Source organism: Grus americana, chromosome 1 (assembly GCF_028858705.1).
Source record: "Grus americana isolate bGruAme1 chromosome 1, bGruAme1.mat, whole genome shotgun sequence".
Classification (NCBI taxonomy): domain Eukaryota; kingdom Metazoa; phylum Chordata; class Aves; order Gruiformes; family Gruidae; genus Grus; species Grus americana.
The window spans coordinates 30,585,610-30,607,745 of NC_072852.1; positions in this window are offsets into that span (position 1 = coordinate 30,585,610).

Sequence of the window (22,136 nt, forward strand, 5' to 3'; positions counted from 1 at the left end):
TTAATGATGGTTTTATTTACCCCAAAAATGATACTTATGTTGCTGTTTGTTTCAGAAAAGCATTATTTATAAGCTCTTCTCAAATACAGGGAGACAAACAAGTGTACTTATTTGGATCAACATTTAAACCACAGAATACTCATTCCTAATTTAGCTTTATTTTAATTGTTCACAATCTTGCCATAGTTTCTAGATAAAATGGTAGCCATAGCAACTAGGTATCATGCAGCAGATAAAAATCAGTATCACATCCATCTACCACACACAAAAATTTTAGGATAGAGCTAAGAGAAAACAACTGAGGAATATTCGTGCATCAAAATTGTCATATTGAGAAGCTAAATTCATATACATTACCTCAGCAGATTATGTTTTATATATAAGGAACTGTTGCAACATGTTAGTCTGATGATAGAAATTCCAACCTGAGAACAACTCTCAACAATAAAGGGTAATAGCTGAGGTACAGAGCTTCCCTTCAGGACAAAACAGCATCTGTCTCCACCAAGTGACTGTTTTACTAAAAACTAATTTTACTTATGTAAAAGCACTGGCAAATATACATAAAATAAGACATACTAATTCAACCTTAGTGTGGCTTTATATTAAAAGAAAAAAAAAAAAAACAAAACACAAACCAAAACCAGGCTTACCTAATTCTGTTCTCAGTAAACAAGTGCTACAATTTCACTTTCAGTGAGATATGACTACATTTAAGGCCAGCATAGTGGTAGATGCAGTTTTATTGTAAACATTCAGTTTTCTGAAAAGAAATTCTCAGTTGTGGGAAATATGAAAAGAACAGTCAGCTTAAACAGAACAGCTTCCAAGGCACAAAAAAGCCACAGAAGGACAGTATATTTACCTAGCTTTATAAAATTACTTTTTATCACTCTCTGGCATAAGCAAAAGACAAACTGATTCTTAAACGCTTGCTAGTGTAACAGCCTGGCCTGGCTCTTTTTTTCATAACACTATTCCTATGGGAGATCAGAACTATTCATTGTTCCACTTTGCAGCCTCGTTTATGGCCTTTTAACACAACAAAGAAGTTACAGGAGTATTAACAATCATTTCCTTACTAAATTTTCATTTAAAGCTATCAATTAAGCAGCTTTTAGTCAAAGACTGTGCTTGTTCTCAAAGAAATAATGCATTTTACTCGGCTAGCAAGCTATAAAAAAACCTCTCTCTGAATCAGGACTCAGTATCGCAAAAACTGAAAGACCAGTTCTGACCTGTTACAGGAACTGAAGATGCTTACAGCCTTATTTCATCACTCACCACATTTGTTTATCTAATGGTCTAACTGAGATTACTGAAATGCAGAGCGGAGCCACACTGAAAAAGCAGCAGGCTATTAGCAGACCAGCAACTTAGTTTTTCTCATCCTTCTTTTTTGTGTGCATTTCTAATCACAATGCACATACGTGATTGGTCAAATTCCTTAAGAAGCAAACTGAAAGATCAAGCCAATGCACATCTCAATCTAACCACACTGATGTTTGAAAAGTTCATCACATCAGCTCACAGGTGGTAAGTTCAAATGAAAGCTTTTAAATTAAAATCAATCATTTTTATAATGACATCAAAGACTTTTTTTTTTTTTTAAATTTAGTTCCTGATTATAGCATCTATTTTCGCATCTTTGGATTCAAATCAGATTGCATGGGATTGGTACATTTCAAAAAGCTTTGGAAAAATATACTGGCATAAAGCTAAAGTTAGTTAAAGGATACTACTAATTTCAGAGGTGACATTAATCTTTTTCAGGGAGAGAAGAAATTTTCAGAAGTTACTAAATGTCAGCTCAGCGGCAATTAATAGAATGTCCATTTCCACTTGAGCTGATGACAGTCATATAGAGCTTCTATATAGAGTTTCTACCCCTTGCATTCACTGCTTCATCATTAATATCCACCTGCTCTCAGAAGAAATTTTAGATTACCAGTTTTGCTAAAATTTCAATAGGTTAATCTTCCTCTGTGTCAACTTGCCCAATATTATTGCTGTATCAAGTGCAATTTTATTAGCTTGTTCATCTCATCTAATTCAAAAAGCACTATCACAAGGGGGCTGGCATACAGATCATTCTTTTTTATGAGGTAATGTTTACCCCAAAAAAGCAATACGGCACATGAGTCTGCATATTCTTTGGGTTTTGTTAGAGGTTTGCTCAGTTAGCATAAACCCTTCCCCTGCATCCAGCAACACACCAGCATTTTTCCTCATTCTGCCTCCCAGCACTTTTTATAGGGGAAATTCCCATCATAAAGGAAGATCTGTGTAAGCAAGAGGTGAATTATCTTCTTCAAAAATATTTGAGAATAGTGTGCAACACCTAAGCCACATCTCTTTGTCTCCTTACAGGTATATTCTTAGCCCTTGATTATCCACTGCAGGATCTGCATTGGAGAAAAGTAGTGCTATAAAGTTCTGCATGTGAAAGGATTATCTACATACAGATCCTGTGGGTGATGCTACTATGACAATCCCATGGCCTCTGGGAAAAAAAATGGAATAACCAGGGGCTCTTATTGCCAAAAAGGAAAACCATAAAAGATGAAAGCTTTTTCTGACTGTTCATTTCAGATAAGCTCTTTACTTCCCTATACAATCATATAAGTTCTCACTTATCATAGAAATATGCCATTTTAAGACAAGAGAAGTCCTCCACATCAACAAACTGGCAACTTTTCTTGGACAGTTGAAAGGCCTGCTAATGGGAAAAGAACTGAATTTTTAACTAGATTATCAGCAGTATGGAATTAAATGCATAATAACATAGCAATAATTCCTTGAATAAGCTTGAGCGTGTGGAGAAGCCACAGATAGCAGATTGCAAACACCATCACTGCTGATTCCTTGAGGGATTAATAACAAGAAATAGGTGTCCATCTGTCCAGTTTTAATACATGTGATGTCAGTGGTGATCAAGAATCACTTGACCTGTGAAAACTAGCTAGTTTCCTGAGCAAATCTTACAGCCTTAATCAACGGGTCCTCATACTGCACTGGTACTTTGAGTCTCAGCAGTCCAATCAAATAACTATCTATGGGTGCTAGGTGGACCTTGTATTTCTACATCTTTTGCCTCCAGACCAAGGACAAAGCATACTGGAAAGGCATTTTTGGGAAGGCAGAATACATGCTCACTATGCTACATCTGCTCTGTGAAATAACAGAAAATTCTCTACAGATTTTCTGTGCTTTCATAGAGTGTTAGACGTAAAGTGTCTATTTACTAATTGCACATTAATTACCAGAGTACTTCCAACACAATCCTATACTGTAATCAGCAGCATATGAAAATTGCAAGCTATCTAGCAAATGAACTTGAAACACTCCAGATGTATGTGTTAAAGTCCAATTGCAAAAAGATTAGAGTTAAAACATTGGTTCTAGGGAGCATATAATTAATTTTAAGTCACACTGAATTCTATAAAATTACTTTTGTGTTTAAAATTAAGCATATTCTTCCGTGTTGCTCCTTCACAGCTTTAAATCCAATCATTCAGTTTGGCAAGACTGTTTGTAATCATATCTTCAATTCCCAGCCAGCAAGGTGACTTCATTCCTTTAACTTTAAAGAGTGATTTACATTTCAAATACTTCGTCATCACTGGCCATGCTGGCAACATAGAAACAGATGTCTTATCTGCCCAGTGTAGGTAATAACAATCTCATAACAATAAATTCAGATGGAAAAGGTTTATCTTGCTGTTGGAATGCCATGATCTGCCTTCTAAGGTCTGCTTGTAAGAACTATTCCAAAATCAATTATTCCTGTAGTAAAAGAAGTGTAACCTTCAGTAAACTAGCTTGACGTTTTCCTGAAGGACTTTCCAAATTTCCATTTAGTGTGTTTCATATAAATGCAACTTGAATTTCTCACCTGCAAAAATGCCTATGATGCTATAATATTGTCCCATGCCAAGTAATATGCAGCTAATACAAACAGAGTTGGAAAGACTCATGGGTCCTTCTTGAAACACAAAAGTGGGGGGGGGGGGGGGGAAGAGGAGGAATGCAATAAAGATCGACTCTCATTTATTTCAAAATGTATTTTCTTTACGGATTCCCAGATGTGTTGGGAGGTGACGAAAACCCAGGTTTGATACTTTACTGATCAACCGTTTTACTCTGTGAATTGTCTAGAACTGTTCCACTGATGCTGTATTATTATTATGTGTGCACACACACTGCTCAGTAACCATAAATCTTCATATTCTTAATAGTTTTAATTTTAACCTTAATGATAATGTTCCATCTACGCGTAATTCCTTTTCCTCCTTAAAACCAAAATACCGTAGTTAGTCATGCTGCCAGAAACAAAAGACACTCCCAATTCTTTGGCAGTCTCAATTTATTTCCATCCTACGTTTGCAACTCTTCTTTCAGTCGACTCTAAACCAATTTCAACTTTAGAAAATCATGTGTGTCACAGTGGAGGGTAGTATCAGAATGACAGTTCTTTCTGGGCTGGCATTCTTTCATCATTGATATTATCTCAAGTTTTCAGAGGATTATCAGCTCAAATTTCAATGCCTCATCACATCAGTATATCCTGGAAAATCACTGTAAGCTTCCCATTGATTTCAAACTATAATAATCATTCCCTTGGTCCCACTGAAGGGCTACATTCACTGTAAAATCTCCACTGGTATCCTCCTCTGAAGGACAGCTGTTTTCAGAGAATGGCTGAGGTAATGGGAAAACATTTATTAAACAGGCAGATTACGGTGAATAAAATGGAGTTCAGAAAGCAGATAGTGATGGTCAACAGCTAATTCAGTCCAGTTGCCATATATGGCCTTTCTATTGTTGTTTTGTTTTATGCATGTTTTTATATCACATTTATCACAGTAGTATCTGAATGTCTTCCAGTACTACACATAGCAATGTGACTAGCATCTGTCACACGTTGTTTGTTCCTTATCTTCTCCCCAGGGAGAACTACATGTGCTGAGGAGCATTCTGCTTTGGTAAGGCTTGTGTTTTTTTAACCAAGTGCTACTGGTTACTGCAGGAAGGATGTGGAATTGTAACTGAAAGGTGATCCAGAAACAAAGCTTTTACTTAAACACAATATGAGAAGATTAGATCAAATCAAAACTGAAGAACCAAAAGCATCTGAGGTCCATTCCAGTTTCAGCATAAACAGTGGCTTAGAAAAGATACGCAAGTGCTTAAACTGAAGTCTAATTTTACCTCACATTTTCTTTTTTTAAACACAGCATGAGAAGCAAAACAAACTATAATTTCCATACCTTTTCATGGTCTTCATTTTTTCCAAAGGCTGCAGGCTCCCTTTTGCCATAAGATTATTTATGATAGCCCCCCTTATGATTAAAGCACAGACATGAGAAGGATTAAGCCTGAGGCTGTAGTATCTCTTTTTCTGCTTTACAGTACTCCGCACAAGAGCTCTGATACAGTATGTATCCTGTAAACCAAAGCATAACAGCAGGCTCAGTTTGTTCCATTCTGAAGGTAAGGATTGTTTTACAGCACCTTTTTCATGTGCAGACTAAAGCTGTAAAGATGCCTCTGAAGCAGACAGAAGCCTCAAAGCCACCATCTAGCAGGTTCTTTTTAGTGCATGAGTAGGAGTTAAACAGAGCCAGCTCTGGTTAAAAACAGTATACATCTGGCCAGTGTGCACCAAGAAGCATAATGTCACGTTTCTGACAACAAGAGGACTATCTGCTACACCTTTTCTACTTAAATAGTAATATCCCAGACCAATTCTGGATGCTTTGTGTTTTACACAATCCTAGCATTTCTTACTGTAACTGTTCAAGCAGTTATCATGCTTGCTGTGTGACTGCACCACTACAAATCTACATCAGTAAGCCCATTTTTTACATGACCATGTCACTTAAAGTATGTCTGCACCACAAACTCTTATGACTTTGTAGACATATGCCTCCAGTTACCTCCAGTACTGGAAGAAGTTAAGCTGTGCAACTCAGAGCTCAGTATAGGCTGGTGATGCAAAAATATACTAATCTTCTGAGCCTATGTTAAACCCTGGATTTTCATGTCTTTTCCCAGTACCCAAGCTCAGTAGTTTGAAGGTGGCTTTGACAGATCTACACCACATAACCATGTCAATACATGTAAGAGGAAAAGTCTTCCATTTACCTGGAAAATTTGAGATATAAGAATTTAAATCTGCAAATATTCCTCTACCAAAATCTCATTTTCCCCACTTTACATAATAAAATATTTTACATGAATATAACTAGGCTTATTTTGAGTACAGTGCCACTATCTAAAAGCTAGTCAAAGTAGTGCTCTCTTATAACAAATACAGCAGACTAGATTAATAATTTCTAGGAAATCAGTAATAGCTAAATGAATAAACTCAAGCACTAATAGAAATTAAATGTTAGAACATACAGTTCATACCATGATTACTTACAGGGTTTGCAGGGTCCAAGTGGACAGCCTTATTAGCATCACCTATTGCTTCTTTCCAAATTTCTAAGCAACAAATAAAACTGTTGACATTTTCCTGATGATTAGATGCTTTTCACAATGAAATCAGAGCATTTAATACATACAGTATTAATATGCAATACTGGCATTTTTTTCAACAATATTTCCTTGGTAGTATCTGGAACTCCTCTCCTAAAAATCTTAAGTTTGCTTTACTCTAATGAAAATTACTTTTCCTCTTTTTCTTGTGCAGCCATTATATCTCAGCATCTGTCTACTCCAAGTGCCTCCTCTAAAACACTCCCAGCTAGTGTCTAACACAATCCCTTCAGATGGCATTTCCTCACTCAAACATGAAGTTGTACAATATATTCCAAAAACAGCTTAACAACTTGCTGCCACCAAGAAGCAATGTCCCATTCACACAGAATCACGGAACAGTAGGGGTTGGAAAGGACCTCTTAGAGATCATCTAGTCCAACTTCCCTGCTAAAGCAGGTTCACCTACAGCAGGTTGCACAGGATCACGTCCAGGAAGGTTTTGAATATCTCCAGAGAAGGAGACTCCACAACCTCTCTGGGCAGCCTGTTCCAGTGCTCTGTCACCCTCAGAGTGAAGAAGTTTTTCCTCATATTCAGATGGAACTTCCTGTGCTCCAGTTTGTTTCCATTGCACCTTGTCCTGTTGCTGGGCACCACTGAAAAGAGTCTGGGTCCATCCTCTTGACACTTGCCCTTTAGATATTGGTAAGTATTGAGAAGATCCCCTCTCAGTCTTCTCCAGGTTAAACAGACTCAGCTCTCTCAGCCTTTCCTCACAAGATAGATGCTCCAGTCCTCTAATCATCTTTGTAGCCCTCCGCTGGACTCCCTCCAGTAGTTCCCCGTCTTGAACTGGGGAGCCCAGAACTGGACACATTTCTGTCACATACCCCCACTACTATGCCTAGTCTCCAGTTAACACGTCTCTTCTAACTGGCTGACTTTTTAATTGAAGCATACTAAGTCTGCTAAGTGAGTTTAATCCTTATAATACAATAAAACGTCCCAGACCAAGAAGTGGTATTATAAATGCAGGAAATGCTGCAACCATAGCTTGTGCCTTGTTAGACAACAGAAAATCCACATGGAAATCAAGTTCTGGCTGAAAGACAGATTTTATGGTGTGCAAGACCCAGTCTCTGCATGCAATTTCTGTTGAAGCTGGGTACTTATGTCTTCCTCTCATATGAATTCTTTCATGCCTAAGAAAGGTTACGTTTAAATTGCCAACTTAGGGTCCTTCTAATTCTACCAGCCTGTTTTCATGAAATTTGTGGGAACTGAGTATCTCTGAGTTTCTGACACTTTGACAGTTGGCTGAAATAGCCCAACAGGATCAAATTCCTAGATTAAGAATCTGGAGTGTAATTGCATGAGCCACTTTTACTCTTGGAAACCAGCTACAGGTACTCTTGGAAAAAGACCAAAAATGAATGAGCCACAAGTGACAGACATTAGTCACGCTGCCTTCTGCAATACTGGTGACAGCTTACGTACACCACTGACAGAACAGCACACAGCAGAACTTGTACATACTAGAACAGAAGATGCCCAATTTTCACTGACACCCATTCCAGGCATACTGTGGCTCCAACAGGATGGCATTAGATATGCTTGCAGCAAATTTTTACTGAATACAAATTTCAAAAAATAATTTCTAGACAATACTCACGGTGGTTTTTCTCACTGCAAAGTAAAATCCAGAAGTCAAAAATCAGGCATGTTTGAGCCAAAATTATAACCTGCACTTTTTGAATGAGGTGTGACCTCTAGCCACTGATGTGGCTAAATAAATATTTGGTCTACTGCACCAGGGATATGGGAAAACATATAGTGAAAATGCACATCATTGTTACCACTAAAGCTTACAGTTCAAACAGAAAAAGCAGACAGCTGGAAATAAAACAAGAAACCCAGAAAAATGCAGCTACACCTTCATGGTCACAAAATAAATTGAAAGAGAGTTGAGTGCAGAACTTACAAGCCCTGAGTTCCAAGTGTTCGGAAAGGAGGACAGCTGGTGTTGCAAGAGAGTTACCAATGCATGGTTGACCCTGACCACCTATATAGCTACTGATACCTTTCTGAAAAGGTGAGTATTCCCTTCTCTCTTCCCACTGCACCCTCTGCACATCTGCAATGACTTATAAAGCCAAAATATACAACAAACCTCATCTTTCATCTTCTTTACCTAGTTTTACCAGGTATTATTGGGTTTAGATTTTAAAAATACATTTCTTAAAAATACAAGTAGATTTATACAGTATTTTAATTTAATTAAAAAAATCAGAAACACATGCTGAATATGGTCAGCAAACATAAAATCATGAAAAACTGAAGAGAATAAAATCTAAAAACTGGTATATGTTATCATACGTAGCAAATACACCTATAACATATATATTTGATTATGAAACAATATGGAAGAAATACATAAAATGCAGACATTTTAAAGAAATTATTTGTACAATTTAGTCAAAAAGTTACATAATGCCTTTCTGAAATGGACAGACGTGTGAATACTGATAGACTCCGCCCCACTGAAGCACCAAAGGCTTGGGGAATGGCACAAAATACTTCACTTGCATCAACTTTCTGAGCTAAACAATCCTGCAAATTCGTATCTGGAGCCAGACAAATAAATATAGTTAACAAGATTAGCCATGACTGGAAATGTTACTTTTGTTTTGATACCTGTAGTTTTGAGTCCTGAGAGCACAAGTAGAAATGACAATCACATTCATGCACTACTGTATTGCCTGAGTATATGAGTATTTAAAGTGGAGACTTTTGAAATCCATTTGAGCCTGGTCCAGCCCATTGGAAAAAACAGAAAACTGTGTGTCAAAATCATATCTATAGCACTGTCCAATCAGTACTTCAACATTTGAAAATCAAACTGCGTTGCTGTACACATGTATTCAACGAGAAGAACAGAACTCACTCAAAACCCAAAGTAAAACCTAACGAAAAAGTTTTGCCACTTGTAAGAATTGCTGATAATGCAATGAATGTATTTATGAATAAGAAAAAGCTGCATGCATCTGTCAGTCAAGATTTCCACAAGATGTTCCACAAAAGGGGCACTACGCTCATATACAGTAACAGAAGGAGATACTTGCAATGGAGGATGAGGACAGAGACAGACTGAGACCTTGTGTGCCTTTTCTGGAGACGTCCTTTATGTCTTTAATTCCCCTATATAATCTATTAGTAACATTTTAAAACATAATATATAAAAAGGCCTGTTCAATAAGCTTCTCATATAAACTATTTTAAAGTTTTATTGCTTTTTAAAAACAAAAAGCAAAATTAAGCCGAAGTGACTTCCACTTTCAAAAGGAACCCACGCCAATTTGACTTGTCCAAGCAGCACTGAAGTCCCCAATGTCAGAAGCATTTCTCCTAGAAACTTTTAGACCTTGTACTGATAGCACTCATATCACTGAAAAGTAGTGTCATATCTATACCTGCAGCACATAAATCTGAGATACACACTGCACAAAGTCTAAACTTGTTCAAAGATTGTTCAGAAATTATTTAAAAAGTTAACACTATCAAATTTTTAAAAATGTGTTCTAGAAGTTTGGCTGCATTTATGCAATGAACAGTATTCATTTTTTGCATAAACACAGCATGCTTTTGATTATACAAATTGCTTTACATGCATGTTCTCCAGCATGTGCAAAAAAAACCTCATAGAAGATAAATTTCTCCTTTAAAAATGTATTTTATTTTTCAAAAATAAATTATACTTTCATTCGTATGATATTGTTGAATTTATTTTGGGGGAATAAACCATCTATGAAAAGATCATATTCTTTAAGTATTTTCTACTATCTAATTTGCACACATTAAAAAAACAAAGATTGACAAAAATCCCTGGAGTAGTTCCTTTTCAGATTAATTGTTTTCATTTTGTGTTCTAAACGCATACTTTAATTCCCCTGCAGGTCAAGGAAGGCACATTAGCTTGGAGCATCAATGAGATTTAAGGACTGGTGAAGAAGCTACTGCAAGAGAGGAAGCCCTCTAGGCTGCCCAGCTGCCAAATTCACACTGTATTCAAGTGCAAAGTGGTCTAAGACCCCTTTCCGACCCAAACAACAACACTGCTGTATGTGGATGAATGTCAAATGAAAGTATTTTTATTACCCAATTTCCCTACTCTCTCTGACACTCTTGACTATGGTAAGAAACAGGAAGCAAAGAACAAAATTATCCCCATAAGCATATTTTTGTTCCTGGAATTTCAATATTTGTTGAACCAAATTTAACCAAAGTTCTCTAGAACTTTCACGTGTGCATATACTCTTCGACAAAGTGCTGGTGTTTGAAGGAAAGATGTGGAAACACAGCCAACCTTACATACTCTCTGAAGAAAAAGAGATGGGTTCGTGAACTATAAAGTTATGATTTATGCAGCAGCATTACACTACATCCAATATCATTACACCAAGTAAACACTGTCATTACAAACTTAATGATATTCTTGAGATATCCACATTAGCACCATTGGTCTTTTATTTATTTCAAATTACTGTTCTTATTTACCTCAGCAGGGCTCTATACGATTACTCCCCAGACTGCTCAGACTCCTATGGGGATGATTTATGTTGTCATTCCAATATAATGTTTCCCATAATTGTACTGTGTTTAAAAAACATTAGAACCCAAGGGGCTAGACAAGGAATTATAATATTAGCAGCATGCTCATATAAATCAATTTACTCCCTTGGAGGGAAAAAAAATGAAAAAAAAGTTAATAAGATTACAGAACTGCAAAGCCAATGCAAACCTACCATTTTAAGTGTGTTTAATCAATAACTGCAAATGCATCACAGATAAATTCTGGAAATGAAAACATAAGCAGGAATCCATTTCCACATGTGTAGTACTATGTTCTTGACATTAGTAGACTCGTCACAAAAAGTAGGAAAAACATTATTTCACTGAAAAAAAACACTTCCAGAAAGTGGAGAGCACCCCAAATGCTGTAAACGCACAGTATTTTTTAGAGTTCTCCTAACACAAATCTAACATGAGTGACAGACGTAATTTCATAATTGCATAATTTTAAAGATTCCAAGTATATTGCAGGGATCAAGAAGTAACCCATGATTTCAGAAACACTGACTATTACGGATAAAATCTAATTATAAGGGTTATGTGGGTAGAAAACCAGGGAACTTCAGCCTCACTTTTCCATTACCTACTAAAACATCTCATTTTATTTTAAAAAATCTCACAAGTCAATTTTTAATATGTTTAATGCAATGCAAAAGCATAAGATAACCTATTATAGTCAGAAGATGGATGACTTGTAGCTCAGTCTGATCTGAGCCTCTAAATGCAGTATTGTTTATTATATTCACTGATCTAATTTTGCTGTACTGTAGCTATATTCTAAGATGCAGCTGTCAATCACTTTAGGGTAAATTTTGTGTAATAAAAAACTACAAGACCGAAACAGGACAACAAATATTAAAAAACACCATTCTGGTATACTCCCCGATCGAAAATGTAGCAGCTCACTAACCTAAGATATTTTTTCCCCACAAAAGAGCAGGCTATTATGCAACATACATACCATAAATCCCACTGCAGATGTACCTTAGGGACAGATGAAACTTCTATTGCTTTAGGGAGCTCATCCAAAGCCTCTTTATGGTGATTCCGTTTTTGCGAGGCTACAGCTAAATGATCAGAATCACAAACTATTTTTTGCAATTTTAGTCTTGCTGAAGTTCGCTTTACCCTAATGAAAACTACTTTGACTCTTTTTCCTGGGCAGCCATTATGTCCAAGCACCTGTTTACTTCAGATGCCTCCTCGAAGTTATTTTCAGGTAGTGCCTAACTCAGGACAGACTCTTAGCTTCTGTAAAGCAATCTGCTCTATGGGATTAAATGGAAATATGCCACTTCACAGCAGTTGAAGATCTAACCCTTCAGTCATTAACTAGAACAATGAAACTTGCTGTTGATGCGAGAACTGTATTATTATCTCACATTACAAAATCTTCAGTCCTTCTAATAATGAAAGGAGATGTTTCATAAATCTGACAAATTAATTTGAGATACTGTGAATTTATCATGATATTAAGCCACAAAAAATTATTTATTTCAGGCTTGTAAAAGAAAAAAAATAAATGGTTTGAATTCCAATATCAAATCACACATAAGGCACAAATTGAACTGCTTAGGTCAACAGGGGTATTGTTGTGGTTAAATTTTGGGACCTGGGAAATAAGAAGAACTGCAGCTGATCAGAAATTGTATTACCAAAAAAAAGTTTAATCAGAAAACATCAGGTTGTTCAGTGCAAAGTATTTCATGTAAGCTGCCACTCTGGAATTAGGAAATCTGGAAAATCCAGGTAACATATCGCAGGACAGCTTACCTGAAGATTTTGTCCTGGAGCCAAACAACCCTGCAAGCACAGACACCGTAGCAATTGCAAAATGTGCTGGTGGGAACTGCAGCAGAGGCAGGAGCTCTGAATGTTCCATGTTTTAGACTTACAGCAAAATTAAAAATAATAAATATAACTCCCTCATGAACAGGAAGACCAGTAGCTGGAGCTCGGCTGTTGACTGCCATGCAATCAGATGTTAACACCTTTTAAAAGATGGGGGAATAAGAAAGGTGAAGACTTGAGGGAAATCTGAGAAGTAACATGGAAATTGGTCTTCATGCTCTTTAAATTTATAGCCAGGCCTTTCATAAGAACTTTCTCTTGCACACAGGAGGGCTGTCCTGCCCGGTTATACCAACTTTGGGGGCAATAACATTGCCAGCGGTGCTGGATGCGTCATCCTGAACTGACATTCATCAGTCAGACTGAAGTTCTCCTCCTTTTCTCCTGCTGATCCCACCACACATGCTTCCAAATTTCCTAGTAGCTCTCCAGGATGGTATATTTTGCGAAATACCACTTGCTCAGTATTTTTCCATTCAGACTCCAGAATTGCATGCCAGTTTTCCTCCTCCAACAACACGTCATTTAAGACTGGCAGACTTCACAAAGCAGTCAAGATATTTTTTTTCCACCTCATGGATTTTGGAATCCCCAGAGATGACTTTGAAGTTACTGGGTTTTTTTATTTATGAGGAGGCAAGCATTTGGGGAGTATTACACAGAGAACTTCCAGATTTTGTATGGCAAAAGCTACTGTTTTCATACAAGCACATAGTACCAGGGGCTGAAACAAGGAGCTCTGGTCTTCTGCTTCTCCTCTATTAAACCACTTGTGGGTTACAAATGCGAGTAGCCACCATCCCACTCACAGCTGTGGAGTAATGCCTCCCACAGCCTCCTCAGGAGCCATGCAATCCCCAGCAGCCTGAAAGTCAAATATAAACGGACAAATGGTGATGGGGAAGGAGGACGATTAATTCTGCGCTTTGAATTGCCGCAGGCACACAAAGCCCTTCCCCTCAAGAGAAGAGGCAGCAAAACAACCGCGGCGCACAGCGCAGCCCGCTCCCCGTCCGCGGCAAAACATGGCGACTGGCAGCAAACCCACGGCCGCGGCGCCGCCTCCCGCCCCCAGGGGGCGCCCGTGGCGGTGGGCTGCTACCCGCCCGCTGCCGCCGCGGGAGAGGTGTGGGGCTATGGGCGGGCTCGGGGGCCTGCGGCGTGTGCCGGTGCGGGGGAAACGGGCAGGAATACTCTTCCTCGCTGCTCTGCATCCGCTTGGCTCTCGTTATGTGAAGCAGAAATACAAAATTTTAAACTGTCTTCTTTACTTGTTACTGTTATTCCTTTTTTATGGGTTAATCACAGAATTATAGAATCATAGAATGGTTTGGGTTGGAAGGGACCTCAAAGATCATCTAGTTCCAACCCCCCTGCCATGGGCAGGGACACCCTCCACTAGACCAGGTTGCCCAAAGCCCCATCCAACCTGGCCTTGAACACTTCCAGGGATGGGGCATCCACAACTTCTCTGGGCAACCTGTTCCAGTGCCTCATCACCCTCACAGTGAAGAATTTCTTCCTTTTATCTAATCTAAATCGATTCTCCTTCAGTCTAAAGCCATTACCCCTTGTCCTGTCACTACACTCCCTGATAAACAGTCCCTCTCCAGCTTTCTTGTAGGCCCCTTCAGGTACTGGAAGGCTGCTTTAAGGTCTCCCTGGAGCCTTCTTTTCTCCAGGCTGAACAACCCCAACTCTCTCAGCCGGTCCTCATAGGAAAGGTGCTCCAGCACTCTGATCAGCTTCATGGCCCTAATACTTGTGTTTTAATAAATTAATTGATTATTACTACTTTAATCCTGACATTATTAAAATAAAGTTAATCCATTCTGGACATTAAATCAACAAACATATCGATGATTCACTCATGTAACTGAAAATAAAATAAACGTTCTAGGCTTTAAAAATTACCCACTGCCATTTCATAACTCTAAAAATGGTGTTTGATGTAAAAAGACATTATTATGATACTGGCTTTGCAAAATACTGCTGTTTTTTCAACACAGCCAGTCTCGTGGCCAGTGCATGTAGGTTTTTGTGAGACCATCAGAGGATGGCGATAGAAGTGGCTGCTGGGGGAGCGATCCTGGACCCAAGGTAGGAGATAAATGAGGGCAGCATGAAAGCAGCATCAAGCAGAAGGTGGGAGTGAATTAATTTCCCTGTGGCCCATCCGCTGGGTATTGGTGGGTATCAGCTAGTATTTGGGGAACTCAGAATTCTTTCCTCCTACACAGCTGCCTTCTGAAGTTGGGTTAAAAATTTGGCTTGAATAAGGTTGTCCTTCTGAACAGTCATAAGCATCGCTGTCATCTGTGCCTGTTCCAGACTAGGCACTGCCCTGTCTTAAGAAAAATGAAAGAACAGCCCAAGACCAATAATTGTTACACAAAGAACGTCACACACATGTTGATCAGTTGGCCATGTTATCTTCCTTAGGAAGAAACCAGGTAATTCGCATGAATTAAACAGTTACGACGTTTGTCCCAGTCTTTTCATAGCAGCATTTGAATTTCTTCCCAAACCAGTTTTAAAAGTTAAATCCATTTATGAGCATGGCCTCATTCCTTGGAAAATACCGTTGTTCAGTGTTAGCCATGCAGTTTTGTGATTCCTAGCATCTGGCTTTAATTAAAAAAAAGCAGCGCATTTTAGCATGAAGACACATAACATAATTTCAATGTCTGGATAATTTAAAGGACATAGACTATATTTCAAAGTTTATTTTAGATTGTTGCAGTGGATTATGTTTGCTTAATCATAAATACCTTACAATTATTCTCTTTATTTTAAAAAGGAGGAAAAAGCTCAACATTTGTCTATGGTGAGGATGCCAAAAGGTTAGAAGGATATAAAGAAATACCACTTTTCCATCTTTTTTTCCTAACTTATTTTCTTCTGCTTCTCGTTAAGTGTTGTATGCTTAAGCATTGGTCTGCCATGTGTTTCCCGAGTGCAGCTGCACACTCCTATGACAAAGAGCTGACACATTAAAAAAACAACGAAACAAGCCATATCAGAGAAATGATTGCTATTCATTCACTGCTCACACATTCATTAGTTTGGGCAAGTCATGAATTCATGGGGTCTCTTGCCCTTGTACATATTTAATGTCTGTAAATGAGCTATATCGTGGGCACCGCAGGGCTACTGCAGAGACTGTGACACATCCAGGTGTGTCAGTGATTGTTCACAGCTAACTGCTGCCTAAGTTATCTGGATAATGCAAGAGGTTCTGCATTTTCTCCTTAAATATATGACTGGTGCAGTTGTCTCTAGCAACTGGATAGTTAAAATTAGAGGTTGGCACGGCAGAAACATAATTCAAAATCCCATATGCAGAAAAGGGCAGTTTGGGAATACATCTAAGGCATCTAACGTCTGTCTGCTGCCAAAAGGGGCAGTCCCGCTGCCTTTCCCAGCCTGAGCAGTCAAGCCTCTCACTGGCCCCAAAGCTGGCATTTATCTGACACTGTGCTAAGGCAGTTCATGGAGCTGGCTTGCCAGAATATCTGAAACATTTTCTTGCAGGACCAGATAAGCACCAGTGCCAACACAGGTGAGATAACTGGAGCACATGGATTAAAGAAGGGAGCAGAGGTGGGAAAACAGAACTCTCTGGTTTTTGCAGCATCTGGTTCAGTTTAGCAGTACTGTAATACCACCCTGGAAGCAGCGGAACATCTAACACCTAACAGGAAAGACTAAATGCAGATTAGGAAATCCAAAATCCTATTACCTCTGCAGAGTTTATGTTCCTGAACTAGCTTTCATCCATATAGGAAGCAGAGGCTAAGGCGTTCTCCTAAGAGCTGACACAAATGGTCATACCAAGAACAGAGCAGGGCTTATTATTTTTTTTAAATCACAGTGAGAGATATTTATTAGTGAAAGCAAGCCTGTAGTATGTGGGAGACCAATATGGAAATCCCTTTTGAGCATGAAGAGGTTCAGACCACATCTTCCATTTTCTAAAATAGTACCCTCTCCATCAGGCCCTATTCAGACCAGAATAGGAGACCAGCATCTACAGCTTACAATTTGCAGTGCCTAACCTTGCAGACCCTAATCACGAGCACATGAAAAATCACATTTTCTTTAGCTCGCCAGACGAGCAACTATAATACACAACAAGCCCGTTCGAAACTATTAGCCCACCTAGGTTCAGAATAATACCACTGAATTGGCAAAATACGAATCCTTTCACACTCGTGCTGTAGAATACATGAAAGTCTAACTCATAACAGAATGCCATTGTATGAAAAATAACCTTCATCTTAGCCGTAATTTTCCTGTCCATAGGTGCTAAAAAATTACTCACAAAAGAAGTAGTTCAAGTAGAGTTGCTAAAAAGTGAGCAGTTGTGTACAGCAGCTGCCTCTAAAGATTAAAATCATTTTGTCTATTCCAAAACCAGGATCTGTAGGAGCGTCACCTTCCCCAAAATTGTAATGTAGATCTTGAGAGGGCAGAAACAGGTTGCTGTAAAATATGGAAGCAGTTTGCCTTGGAGCGAAAATGGTAGCCAGTAATGACAGTCCATTTTATGCCCCGGTGACTGAAGGGGGGATTAAGTTAAAAAAAAAAAGAAGTCACAGCGTGGTTAACAGAGACTCTGAGATCTGAACTATACTTCAGGATACTGAAAAAAACTGTTGCTATGTTATTTGAATTATCCTTTCTGTTCTCCATTCATATTGTGCAAGGGAAACAGGCAAGTCCAAATGTTTTATGCTTTTTGCAATATTCTGTGATTAGTGCTCCCAGTACCCAAGCAAAGACATGGTTTAAATGGAATGGGTATTCAAAACTCTCATTTCCAAGTAAGGAGGAAATATTAGATATGTATTTTTTTCCAAGAACACAACTTTAGGGAAAAGAATCAGTTACTTTCTATAAATGAGGAGAAAGTTTGATTGTCCCAATTCTAAATTGCTGAGAGCTGATGAATCTGTAAGTATATTTTTAATTAAAATTCTCTGGTGAGACTTCAGGTAAATCCAGAAAGACGATATGGGGACTAAAGTGTACACATCCAGGAAGCCACAATGGAGATGGCAGAGGTGCCCTTTTCACTGTTCATCATTCCTCTTAAAACAGTGTAATTGCGCAGCAAATTCATTAAACCAGAACTGGAGGAGATGGGATGAGGATGACTCTTTAACTGATGGTTAGCAAAGCCATTTTGAAAGGAGAGCTCATGTCTGTGCTCATTGCAGGTAAAGCTTTTATGTATTTTATATTACAGAATAATTGGATATAAGCAAAGAACCCTAGCTGCAGAGACAAAGAATTTGGAATATCATCTGTCTGGAGGAGGTCCCTTAACTTGAGAGCCTTTCCTACAGCTGCACTTGCTTGTTCACTTGGGGAGTTTTGAATTCTTCTCCAGATGACAGCAGAGTTTCAATGAACAAAATGGAAGAGCGCCACACACAATAGCCTGCAGGTGAGTGCCCTTTTTTTGGAGATGGGAGATAAAGTTTTAACATCTGTCATGCCTCATCTTGGAGGGAGACATGGAATGGGTCTCAGCTGCTAAAAACACATCACCTGTGCTTCAAAATACAGTAATTCTCACCCTCATGTGCATGAAGTGCTTTATTACAAAGCCCTCTGGAATCAGGCCCTCTTGGGAACGGAGGCAGAGGAGAGCTCAATCTCTGGGTTCTCCTTGGGCTGAGGCCGGGAGTCAAGCACCGAGCTACGACACCTGGGCGGTTCTGACCACCCCTGCAGGCATGCAGCAGTCCCAAGTGCAGGCATCCTCCTCCAGTAACACAATCTTGTGCTTAGGTGCCTAAATTCTTCCTGATCCTCCTTTCCAGCCCCTAAGTCCTCTATCGGATCTTGCAGTTTGTGCTACAAAGACATACAATCATAAAAAAATTTTACCACAAAAAACAAGTGTAAGCTTATGAAACTGAGAGTTGTGATGTAAGTTATTTTTTAAAATTACAAAATCATCTTTTATGTACAAAATAAAATATTTTAAGTCGTACAGTTGATCCTACAGCTAAAATTTGAGCATCTCTGATTGGCTGTGTGCAGCATCCTCCCTCTTCCTCCCCCAGAAGAATTAAGATTGTTGGGCTTCAGACACAGAATCCAGAGAACATAGAATCTACAAGAAAAAAAAAAAAGCTAATTCATATTCTGCCTAAAAACCAGCATAGTAGGGTCTTGTGTTCCTTTCTATGGATCACCATGTTCTCCTATTAAATCTTAATCAATTGAATACTGGTTCTGTCATATAAAATGGACTAAAAAATTACAATTCATAGTAGGGAGAGTAGACAGTTAATTTAAAAAATTGGAAAATAGTACCTACATCATTTTGAGAGATGTGGTACTGTGCAATCCAATATTAGGCATTATATGCTTTTGCTTTAAAAAATATAAACACCTTCCACCCCTACATATGTGATTTGGTATGCTTCCTTGTCAGCTTTCAAAATAGATTTGCATAGCCTGTACCACTGATTTATAGAAGTCTGGTCTGGGGTGTGGTGTGGTGAACATGATGTCTAGCCTATTTTCTGTATGAATTATAACTGCAAGAGCATGGAAAATGCTCTCACAGCTCTCATCCAGCAAAACACAATAAACTTTTAATTCTTTCACTTTCCTTGAAAAAAAACCCCAAAAAACAAACCTGCAGAAGAGTTTTTAGATTGTCAGTATCCACATAGACCTTGGGAGTGCTGCCAGAGGCAAAAGCCATCTGTCCAGAGACCCTGTGTTTCCACACAACTGCTCTGAACATACTTTCTTTACTCAGAGAACGTAAGACGTCCTGTTGTAGGTTCTACTTTCCCCTGCCTTATAACAAAGGAATCACATAAAAGGACAGGGAAAACATTTATCCCTCACCCCATTACCAAGTAGCAAAAGCCTAGTGCTGAACTAATAGACCTTTCTCTCCACCATCGATGGTCACTGGATGTTGGTATTTTGCTCCCCTACATGGATCCATATTAATGAGGGAAAGAACCAGGTTGCAGATTTGAGAGCCCTTTGCAGAAAACTCTCAGCTCTTTGTTTTCAAACAACTACAATTACACTTGTGGTGCTCTGACTGTCCCAGCCATTCCAGTATTGCATAAGCACCCAAGCTGACTCAGGAATTTTCAGATCAAAGCCAATGTCTCAAACTGCGCATGGGAATAAATGGACATTACGCATCGTGAAGTACTTTTGTTGTACGCTCTTGGAAAAAAGTAGGCTGCTTATTTCTCCACAGCATCACTTTCTTTTTCAAGACAACACAGTAAACAACACGTCACATACCAGTATCTAATGTTAGAGTTAGGCACCAATGTCCTCCTCCAAAACAAATATGAATATCTTACTGGGCAGCAGAAGCAGAAAAATCCTGCCATGCTTACCTAAGAGCAGCAAGCAATATGCAATTCTCCATAAATTTGAACTTCATCACAGCTGGCAGTCACACATCTTTAGAGTGCAGATGTATTATTTTCTATGCCTTCCAGCAGGTTTCCTGAACTTCATACCATTGCCTCAGTCTAGAGTATTGAACTGCATCCAGCTGTTTCCCAGCTCTGTCCTGGTCAAAACCAGGTAATAGGTAAAATGATGAACTGCAACATTAGTATAATATTAAATAATGCCTAATGAAGAAAACATTAACCACCCACTTTCAAGTACTGGTTATCTTCTCTAATGAAAAATGGAAAAATAACTGTTTCAGCTACACATACTGCAGTGGTTACTAGAGCCTGTGGTGGGTTGACTTTGGCTGGACACCAGGTGCCTACCAAGCCGCTCTATCGCTCCCCTCCTCAGCAGGACAGGGAGGTGAAAAAAATAAGACGGAAAAAACCTCGTGGGTCAAGATAAAGGCATTTTAATAAAGCAAAAGGAAAAGGCCATGTGCAGAAGCAAAGGAAAAACAAAAGATTTATTTTCTGCTTCCCATCAGGAGGTGATGTCCGGCCACTTCTCAGGAAGCAGGGCTTCAGTATGCGTAGCAGTTGCTCCGCAAGACAAATGTCATAAATAAAAAATGCCCCTCACTTCCTCCTCCTTTCTCTTATTTTTATTGCTGAGCAGACATCATACGGTGTGGAATATCCCTTTGGTCAGTTTGGGTCAGCTGTCCTGGCTGTGTCCCCTCCCAAGATCTTGCCCACCCCCAGCCTACTGCAGGGGGGAATGTTGGAGAGACAGCCTTGGTGCTGTGCCAGCACTGCTCAGCAGTAGCCCAAACACCCGTGTGTTACCAACACCTTGCTGGCTACCCCTACACGGCACAGCGCTGTGAGGGCTGCTGTGGGTAAGTTAACTCCATCTCGGCCAGACCCAATACAGACTGAAAATAGTTCAGCACAATTAGCTGATGAAACTAGGAGAAAATGTAGAAAACTATTGATTAGACAGCTAGGAAAGCAAACATATATGTTGGCATTGCATTCCAGTCAAAAAGTCATTCAGAAACATCACGATAGCAATTTTCTCCCCTTGCATGAATGCTATGCCTCTTTCCTTTCAGGTCAATTTCTAGTATAGAAGATTTTTTGCTTCTTGAAGAGTGTAAAATAGGCAAACCTTATGCCAAATTTCAAACTGATAGAATTTTATAATGTTAAATTGTGAAAAGCTCTCATCTTTCCAAAGCATTGGTATCTATATGCAGAATAGTTTAGATTACTTCTAGATTAGACTCCAAAGCATTAAATACTCAAAGTTGAGATCAAGTGTAATGATCCACTTGTCTATTTTTTATGAGCTTAGCTATCTATCATTTCAGACTGCAATCATCTCAGTGCACTACAGAAAAATTTCAAACTTTGGCCATGAGCTCATGAGGGCACTCGTAGTCCTAAATGCTGATTCATCCTTGCTTCCAGGTGCTATCTGCAAGTAAATATTTAGTCATATACAACATTCTTCCTTCATAACACTGCTTTACTATGATTTCCCCAAGGACATCATATCACGAGATTGTCTCTCTTCAAATCAATCTTCACCTCGAAATTTTGAGAACCCCTGCTTGGTCATTTTTGGTGATCCGTATTGCCACCTAGATTAACAAGGCTCAGACTGAAAGTTGCTTCTCAAAAATTTAAGTAGTCAGAAAACTTCTTGAAGATTTAATGTCTACCTAAGGAAGATTAATATTTTAAAGACTTTCTCGGAAAGCTTTA